This window comes from Phalaenopsis equestris, unplaced genomic scaffold (assembly GCF_001263595.1).
Source record: "Phalaenopsis equestris unplaced genomic scaffold, ASM126359v1 Scaffold000580, whole genome shotgun sequence".
Lineage (NCBI taxonomy): Eukaryota > Viridiplantae > Streptophyta > Magnoliopsida > Asparagales > Orchidaceae > Phalaenopsis > Phalaenopsis equestris.
In genome coordinates, this window is record NW_018165020.1 from 275,547 (window position 1) to 285,712 (window position 10,166).

The following is a 10,166-nucleotide window of genomic DNA, read 5'->3' on the forward strand; positions in this document are numbered from 1 at the left end:
ACTTAAAAATTTTTATTAAAAATAATTTTACTTACTATATTATATCCCTAAGCTTAAGAGTTTCTCAAGTCTTATACTTTAAAAAGTTCAAATGTGGAACCAATTTTGGATTAGAAACCCTTTTTAACTCTTTATTGTTTCTCCTCTCTTACTTTTTTTTTTCTTTTCTTTCTTTTTCTTTTTCTTTTTCTTTTGCTTTTTATTTTTCTTTTTTTTGGTTTTTGTTTTTCTTTTTAGGCACATATTACTATATTTGGATAGGCTTTTAATGGTTTTGAATTCCACTTCTCCTTTCCTAAAGTAATGCCTTGATATAAATCTTTTTCTTAAAAATATAATAATAGTTTTGAAAATTATTTTTAACAAAAGAACCTTAAGTATTAAAAATAAAAGTCTAAATTTCTAAATTTTTCAAAAATACAAATTTTCATATTAAAGAAAGTTACACTATATTTAACATTTTCTACACTAAAAATTTTTAACTAAAAGTTTTTCTTTGTTACTCAAAATTTTAACTAAATTTTCTTACTCATTTCTAAAATCAAATTTTACTACTCTAATATAATTTTATATACATAATCATTTTTCTTTTCAAATCAAATTCACTTGCAGCTCATTTGAGAACAAATAAAATTCAAGTTTTGAAAATATTTTTCATCCCCTCCCCCAAACTTAAATTTTTAACAAGATTAAGCAATTTAGCAACAGATATATATAAATAGGAATGAAAATTGAAATAAAATTGAAATAACATGCTTACAGAAATAACATGCTTACAGAAATTTTTATACACTAATTATACAAGTATAATACTAAAAACAGGAGTAAAATTAATTTTTGATTAATTTTCTATCATTTTCATTTCAATTCAACATGTAGAGGCTCAGTAGACTTCTAAGTAGTGGGTAGAAACATAAAAACAAAGTAACACACTAACTTTGATTTCCAGTCTCAACAAAAAAACAAACATAATAACAAGATAAAAGAAAAATACAGGGTAGTAGCTTTCTAGGTTTAAAATTTAAAACTAAAGTTAGCAAGATTTTTAAATCTTCACAAGACATTGAATCAAGTTCAATCCTTAACTAACTAACACAATAATCAACACATAACAACAGTTACTACCCTAGAAATTAAAATAATATACTAAAAAAACACAACATCACAACACAATTAAACAAAATAAAAGTCTCACACATCATAAGTCTAAACAAATACACAAAAACAAATGCAACAAGTCCAAACCACATAGTCCAACACACATTACAAACATCAAAATAAATAACTCAGTCCTCCTTCTAATCATCCTCAGAATCACCACTATTCCATACATTTGTAAGCTCATAATCAGGGTATTTAAGATATGAAGAAAATTGCACTCTTGGGTTACCCTTAATGACGTTTTCCAAAGATGAATGAAATTTCTCTTCATAATAACTTTTTCTTCTATTATAACCAATTAATGTGATATGCAAAGCTTTCTAAATTTCTTACCTTATCTGCGGTATAGTTGATATTGTCCATCATCCTCTGCAATAGTTGAGTTTGAATTTTTGTAGACTCGCCTCTAGAAGTAGAAGCTCGTGAGGTAGATGGTCTACATGTAGAAGCAATAGAGGTAGAAACAATAGATGTTGTCATTCCATAACTCCTTTAAAAACCTCCTCTCCAGCCAAAAATAGAATGCTCTGAATATGACTTTACATTAACACTTGTTATTGACTTTAGAGGTAATAATACTTTCTCCCAGCTATCATATCTCACTCCAGCCTGCTCACATAAAGAAAAGATCAAGGAAGCAAATCTCAGACATGCAGTAGTAACTACAATGGCAGAACTGATGATAGTCTGATAGATCAAAGCTCCAATGTTGATGAGTTTACCTTCCTGAATACAATAGTTCAATGTTGCTCTCTCTCTGGTAACTGCACTGAGATGATTTGTAGGTAATAGACAGACCGAAATAAAATAGTGCCATGCCTTTAGAGGTGCACTCAACTTTGAGGTAGAAAAATTGACTCTTCTTTCATTAGTAATTTTCCAGAGCCCTCCTTCAACAGTCAAATAGGAAATAATATCATCTAGCTCTGTCTCAGTAGGACTATAGTTCGCATAAAAACACAAAGTCTCAGGTGGTAAATAATAAGACATATTGATTACCTCCGGTGAAAAAGGTACCAATTTTTCTCTAACCATGACTCGATCGTATTTAGCCTCAAGTAGGTTAACATAGAACTCCCTAACTACAGAAATAACGGCCATAACAGAAAAACAACAGAATCGTTCCCATTATCGGCAAACGATTAGATCTTCTAAGGATCCACCTGAATTTCTAAAACATCGCTCCTGAATAAGTTTTTGTGATTGCAGAGCATCACTGTACCTATCTTAAGCTTTAGAACTCACAAATTTGCTCGAATCAAAGTGGTGTTTTCCTTTGCTCCTCTTCATTCTTGGTGTCATTCTACAAATTTCATAAAATTTCACAATAACTTCAAAAATCAAATCTAATCTACTAAACTCAACTTCTATAAATATAACTACATTTTATATGCAATTTCCATAGATTTTTCCTCATTTTTCATCATGAATGGTGATTTTCAATTCTTCTAAATGTACTCAAAATACATGGTGAAAATCTAAAATTTTTACACACAAGTGATGCTCTTACCTCAAAAAATCCAAATCTAGCCAATTTTGCTCAATTCCACCAAGAAATCTTCACGAAATGGCTTTCCCTAGACTTTCAAATAACGAACTTGAGAGGTTAAAGGTGACAGCGAGAATAAAAATGGTGATTTTCGGGGTTATTTTTCACTTTTAACCGTTCACGAACCAATTTTTGTGAACCGACGCTTAAGTGAGAATTAGTGGTGCTTAGGCGCATGCCTCTCGGGTTACATCTGCCTCTCGGGTTACATCAGCCTCTCGGGTTACATCACACTTAAGCGTGAGAATGTGGCTCTTAGGCGCCAGTGCACGATTTTTGATATTTTTGAACAAGTAAAATTCACTATAAGCCTAATTTTACCATCCCTAAATGGTCTCATAACACTTAAATGACTATTTTCCTCTCCCTTAACTCTCCTTTTTCTCAAATTTCTCCAAAATAACTAATTTGATTTGAGGCTAAAAAATAACACAAATTTTCACAAAAAACAAACATATACATTCATTCACAAATAAGTAGAAATACATATAACACTTAGTTCTCACTTCAAATAGTCTCAGATGAGAAAATCTTCTAAATACAAACACTAAACAAACTAACATAAACTCCAAATACAATTTTTAACTCTTAACACATTAAACACCAACTCCTAACAAACAAACTTTAACACAGAACTTAATTCCATTCTTCATTTATTGGGACAAACTCCGATCTTTTATTAGTCTCTCCTGGGACAATCGGAATAAAAAGTTGATAAAACGAATGATGGTGATGTGCTCTGACACTATCTTTCTTGAGATACATCGCCTTATCTGCTTCTTCTATATAACTAGTGTGACTAGATTGCATTTTCAATTGCCATCCAATATGCTCTGGATGGGCATTAACTTCATTTACCTTTGTCTCAAGTAAAGTCACGCTAGCCTCAATTTTGTTGATCTTTTCTGCTACTCCTTCAATACTAACGGCTAAGAAACCATTATACATCTCTTGTGCACTTTGATTAATGAATTTCTTTCTCATGGTCTCTTTCTTCTTCTTCAAATCCATCTCCCATGAAGGCATCTTCTCAAAATCTCTCTCTCTTAGACTTTAGGGCTGAAAATGATCTGGGGCGAAATTCCTTCACTAAACCCTTCTATTTATAGGCCTGCATCCCTCTAGTACTCCTAAACGGTTCAAAAACTGCCTTGGCACATTTTAGTCAATTAATTGGTGGTTAAACCTTTTAGAATCCAAATTTTGCACATGGTTTTTAACTCCCACATTTAAGCGCTGAATATTGGCGCTTAAACACTCCAAATCTCATTTTAGCATGTCTAGATCACTAAATCAAGTCTTAAAATCATTACTAACACATAATAGTCTCAAAAATACTACCCCAAATTTTCTTAATCAACACAAACAACAATCAAAGAAAAATACACTGATAACTATGGGTTGCCACCCACAAAGCGATTGGTTTAACGTCGTCAACCCGACGTAACCAATGCTTATTTTGGTTGACCCAACATCATTTGATCATTGAATTTATGCTAATACCCTACTAAATAAGGTTTTAGTCTATGACCATTTACTTTAAACACTTTTTCAGTTTTAGGATCTTTAATATCCACAGCTCCGTAAGGATAAACTTCTCCGTCTTTAATATCCACAGCTCCGTAAGGATAAACTTTTATCACAATAAATGGGTCCATCCACCTGGACTTAAGTTTGCCTGAAAATAATCTTAACCTTGCATTATTTAGCAAAAATTGTTGGCCTGACTGAAAATTTTTAGTAAGAATCCTTCGATCAGTCACATCTTCATCTTTTCTTTGTAAATCTTAACACTCATAAGATTCGTTCCTTATCTCTTCAAGTTCATTTAATTGTAATAATATTTTCTCACCAGCATCTTTTAAATTATAATTAAACTCTTTAATCACCCAATATGCTTTATGCTCAAGTTCAACTGGTAAGTGACAAGCTTTCCAAAATACTAGCCTATATGGGGACATTCCTATAGGAGTTCTGCATGCAGTCGTATAAGCCTACAAAGCATAGTCAAGTTTGACTGACCAATCCATTTTTGTTGGATTCATAGATTTTTCCATAATTATTTTAATTTCCTGATTGGATAATTAGCCAAACCACTTATCTGAGGATGATAAGCAGTAGCAATTCTATGGTTTATATGATATTTTTTTAATAATTTCTTCATTATAACATTTCTGAAATGACTTTTCCCATCAGTTATGATAACTCTCAGCATCCCAAATCTACAAAATGTGTTTGTTTTAAAAAAATTTGCAACACTTTGAGCATCACATCAAAGTAAAGCAACATCTTCTATCCATTTGGATACATAGTCCACTGCTAAGAGTATATATAAATTTCCAAAAGATGACATAAATGGTCCCATAAAATCTAATCCCCAAACATCAAATATTTCAAATTCTAGCATATAATTAAGGGGCATCTCATTTCTTCTAGAAATATTGCCTACTCATTGACATCTATCACAAGTTTTAATATAAGCATTAACATCTCTAAAGATAGTAGACCAATGAATCCAGATTATAAAATTTTTTCTGTTGTTTTATCAACACCAAAATGTCCCCCAAAATCAGAATTATGACATTTTTGGATAATTTCATAAGTCTCTTCTAAAGGTACACATCTTTGAATAATAAGATCCTTTCCTTGTTTATATAAAAGTGGGTCATCCCAAAAATAAGTCTTATCCTCAGAAATAAATTTTCTCTTCTATTGGTTGGTATGTCATTCCATATAGTCATTCCATATAGTATAATATCACTAATAAGAAAGTTCACAATGTTGGCATACCACGGAACACGCCACCCATTATTATTAAACAATTTTTCATCTGGAAAATGTTCATTAATTTCTTTTTCAAAATATAGTGGTTTTTCTAAATCAAGCCTGGACAAATGATCAGGAATTTGATTTTCAGTTCCCTTCCTATCTACTATTTCAAATTTAAATTCTTGCAAAATAAGAATCCATCTTATAAGTCTTGGTTTAGCATCCTTCTTTTTTCATTAAAAACTAAAAAGCAAAATGATCTGTATGCACTATGTAATGAGTTCGAATTAAATATGATCTAAATTTATCAAAGGCATATACTATTGCTAATAACTCTTTTTCAGTTGTTGTATGATTAATTTATGTTTTTCAGTTGTTGTATGATTAATTTGAGTTTCATTAAGAGTTTTACTAGTATAGTAAATTACTTTAAAAATTTTATCTTATATTTGTCCGAAAATAGCTCCAACAGCATAATCACAGCATCATACATTAGTTCAAAATATTTTCCCCAATCTGGTGAAACTATAATAGGTGCAGTGACTAATTTTTATCTTAATAACTCAAAAGCTTTTAGGCACTCTACGTCAAAATTAAAAATTGCATCTTTCTTTAGTAAATGACATAGAGGCTTAACAATTTTTGAAAAGTCCTTAATATATCATTAAGTCCTTAATATATCATTAAGTCCTTAATATATCATTTGTAGAATCCAGCATGCCCTAAAAAACTCCTAATTTCCCTTAAATTTGTTGGATAAGATAAATTAGCTATCACTTGAATCTTAGCAGGATCTACTTTCATACCATTTTCTGATATTTTATGTCCTAACAATTCCTTCTGCTACCATAAATTAGCATTTTTCTTAATTAAGGACTAAATTTGTTTCTTCATAGCTCTTAAGAACTTTTGATAAATGTTCTAAACATGAGTCAAATGAAGTTCCAAACACTGAAAAATCAGCCATAAATACTTCAATCCCTTTTTCAATTAAATCACAAAAAATTGTCATCAAACATATTTGAAATGTAGTAGGGGCATTACATAAACCAAAGGGCATTCTTCTAAAAGCAAATGTACCATAAGGACTGATAAAAATTATTTTCCCTTAATCCTCAGGAGTTATTTATATTTGGTGATAACCGGTATATCTATCTAGAAAATAAAATTATTTATGCCCAGCTAGTCTATCCAGCATTTGATCTATGAAGGGTAGTATAAAATTATCTTTCATATTGGCATGATTTAATTTTTTATAATCAATGCATATTCGTCACCCTGCGACTTGTCTAGTAGGTATTAACTCATTATGTTCATTCATAGTACATTTACTCTTCCTTTCTTAGGAACACAGTGAATTGAACTAACCCATGCACTATCTGAAATAGGTAGATAATTCCAGCATCTAACCACTTTAAATTTTTTTTTTAATAAATTCTTCATTACAGGATTCAATCTCCTTTGAAGATCATCCTTGGGTTTGCTATTCTCTTCCATATGAATTCTATGTACAAATTTAAGGACTGGTTCCTTTAATATCAATTATTGTCCATCCATAGGCTTTCTTAAAAATTTTTAGAAATTTCATCAACCTTTCTTCTTCATCCATAGCTAACTTTGAGGAAATTATAATTGGTAAATTAGAGGAATCTCCTAAAAAGGCATATTCTAGATGACCAGGAAGCTATTTCAACTTAAGTTCTGGAGGTTTTTCTATTGATGGAAAAAATGATTTATATTTTTCAAACGTGTCCAAAATTTCAAAACTTTCTCGAACATACTTTGAATCTTTCTTAAAAAGTCTTCAAATTGATCTAATTCCTCTTCTTGCTCGTGTTCCAAGTCATTTACTTCAGATTTTCCTTCATAATTAGTTTTGAAATGACATTCACTCAGACATCTTATAACATCCATTCTATAACATTCATTATCTTTACCTTTTGTAGGATATTTCATTGATTTTGAAATGTTAAAAGTAACAGTTTGATCATTGATGTGCATTGTTAATTCCCCTTTCTGCACATCTATCATTGCTCTTCATGTGGCTAGGAAAGGTCTCCCCAAAATGATAGGTATCTCTTTATTTTCCTTCATATCCAACACAATGAAATGAAGAGGAGAGATAAATTGATCCACTTTCATCAGGACATCTTCTATATTCTATAACTCCTTTAACTCCTTTAGGGTAAGTTATTGAACGATTTGTTAACTGCAGAGTTACAGTAGTAGGGGTTATTTCTCCTAATCATAATCTTTTGAATATTGATATTGGTATAAGGTTAATGCTTCTACCTAAATCACATAAAGATTTCCCATTCACATAAAGAACATAAAGATTTCCCATAAAATCTATCTCCTATCGCACATGGAATTTTAAAGCTACCAGGATCTTTAAGCTTTTCAGGAAGCTTCTTCTGAATAATTACACTGCACTCCTTACTAAGTGCAATTGTCTCATTATCTTCAAACTTGCTTTTTCTTTTGAGAATATCCTTCATAAACTTTACATAGCTTGGCATTTGTTCTAAGGCTTCAGCAAATGAAATATTATATGTTAGCTTCTTAAAAATTTCTAAAAATTTTGAAAATTACTTATCCAACTTCTGTTGACGAATTCTCTGAGGAAATGGAGGTGGTGGTTTTTTTAAGTTAACTTTAAATGGAGAAATAGGTCTTTCAAAATCTTTTGGAGCGTCCTCTTTTGTTCTTCAATTTCTTCTCTCTACTTCAATTTCTTTTTGGACCCTACGTTCCAACTCTCTTCCGCTTCTAAGTTGAACAGCTTTTATTTGCTCTTTATTTTGATCTTTCGGATTTATTTCAGTATTACTAGGAAGTGTTCCTTGGAATCTATTACTTAATGAATTTGCAATTTGTCCAAGTTGATTCTCAATATTTCTAATTGTAGCTCCTTGACTTTGTAACTGATTTCCCATTTATAACACCACTTCTTCTATAGATAACTTTTTCTCCTTAAATTGTGTATTGTTGTTGAAACCCTGAGGGTAAGTAGATCTATAGTTATTATTATTCTTTTAGTTGTTCCAATTTCCCAATGGGTTTTCTTGATTGTTCTCCCATTGTTGGTTATTACCACCCTTAGACCACCCGAATTGTTATTCTAGTTAAATTTGGGATTGTTTTTCCGACCTGGGCTATAATAATTTGAATATGAGTTATTCTGTTTTGTTATTTATGGTATTCAAAGTTTCTAATGATGCTTGAGAATTTACCATTTAGCTTAATTAATTCTCTTCAATCATGGAGATTGGTTGAGAAAAATTCATTCTAATTGGTCTAACTTCCTTGAAATTGTTGCAACTTTATTTGCTAACATAGTAAATGCATCAGATTCATGAATATTGGCTAATTTCTTAGGATTCACCCTCTCAGAAGGCCATTGAAAATTATTGGTAGTTATTGTGGTAGCTATTTCTTCAATTAAAGCATAAGCATCATGAAATGGTTTTGACATCAAAGAACCTCCAGCAGCGGCATCGATAATAGAACTAAAAGATCCATCTAATCCATTATAAAAAGTTTGAATTATTAGCAAATGTGGTATAGCATGTTGTGGACACTTTCTTAAGAGTTCTTTAAATCATTTCCATGTTCCATAAGTAGATTCCCCTTCAAACTGATTAAAAGATGTAATATCATTTCTAAGCTTCACAATTTTTTATGGTGGAAAATATTTAGCAAGGAATTTTTGTGCTAAATCACTCCAATTTCTAATAGATCCAGATACTAACGAATTCAGCCACATCTTAGCTTTGTCCCTCAGTGACAAAGGAAATAACCTAAGTCTTATGACATCATCTGATACACCATCGTATTTAAATGTAGCTCACAATTCTAAAAAATTAAAAAGATGTAAATTTGGATATTCAGTTGGTGATCCCTCAAACTGATTATTTGATACCATTTGGATAATAGCAGGTTTAAGTTCATATGAATTAGCCACTATAGTAGGTTTTTGAATACTACAATGAAGTTCATCTACCGTAGGGTTGACATAATCTTGTAAAGGTCTAAATTCTTGATGAATTTCATCATTTTGATAATTTTGGTTTGCCATGTCTGTAACTTTTTTAGATTTTTCAATTTTTTTTTTATTTTTTTAGTTTTTATGATTTTTTAATAGTTCTCTCTAATTTAAAATCGTAGGGCACTAGTCCTTCAGAACCTAAACTACACATACACTAACATAAAATAAAATACTATAAAACTTACACAAAATAAAATACTAAAATAAGATATTCCTAAAATAACTTTTTAAAAGTTTAAATAAGACTTTCTAAAAATAGAAATTTTTCTTTCAATTACTTTTTGAAATCTTCCCCGGCAACGGCTTCAAAAACTTGATCTCGTTACTGCTTATATGCAACAGTATAACAATGAATTTGATGATCTTTTTCACATATGATATCTTACTTTACAACAGAACTAAAAACTTGATTATGGAGAAAATAATAATTTAACTTTTTAATTTATATATATTAGAATACTACGTAAGTATACGTATCATTATCAAGTAATATAGGACTTTTTGATTAAGACCTGAATATCAAACCCACATGGAAATATGCAATATGCACAAACTTTCTATTTAAAAAAAAATAATTACTTAAACTATAGATATTTTCTCAATAAGTAGAATTCAATTCTTTTTGGTATTTTTGATATT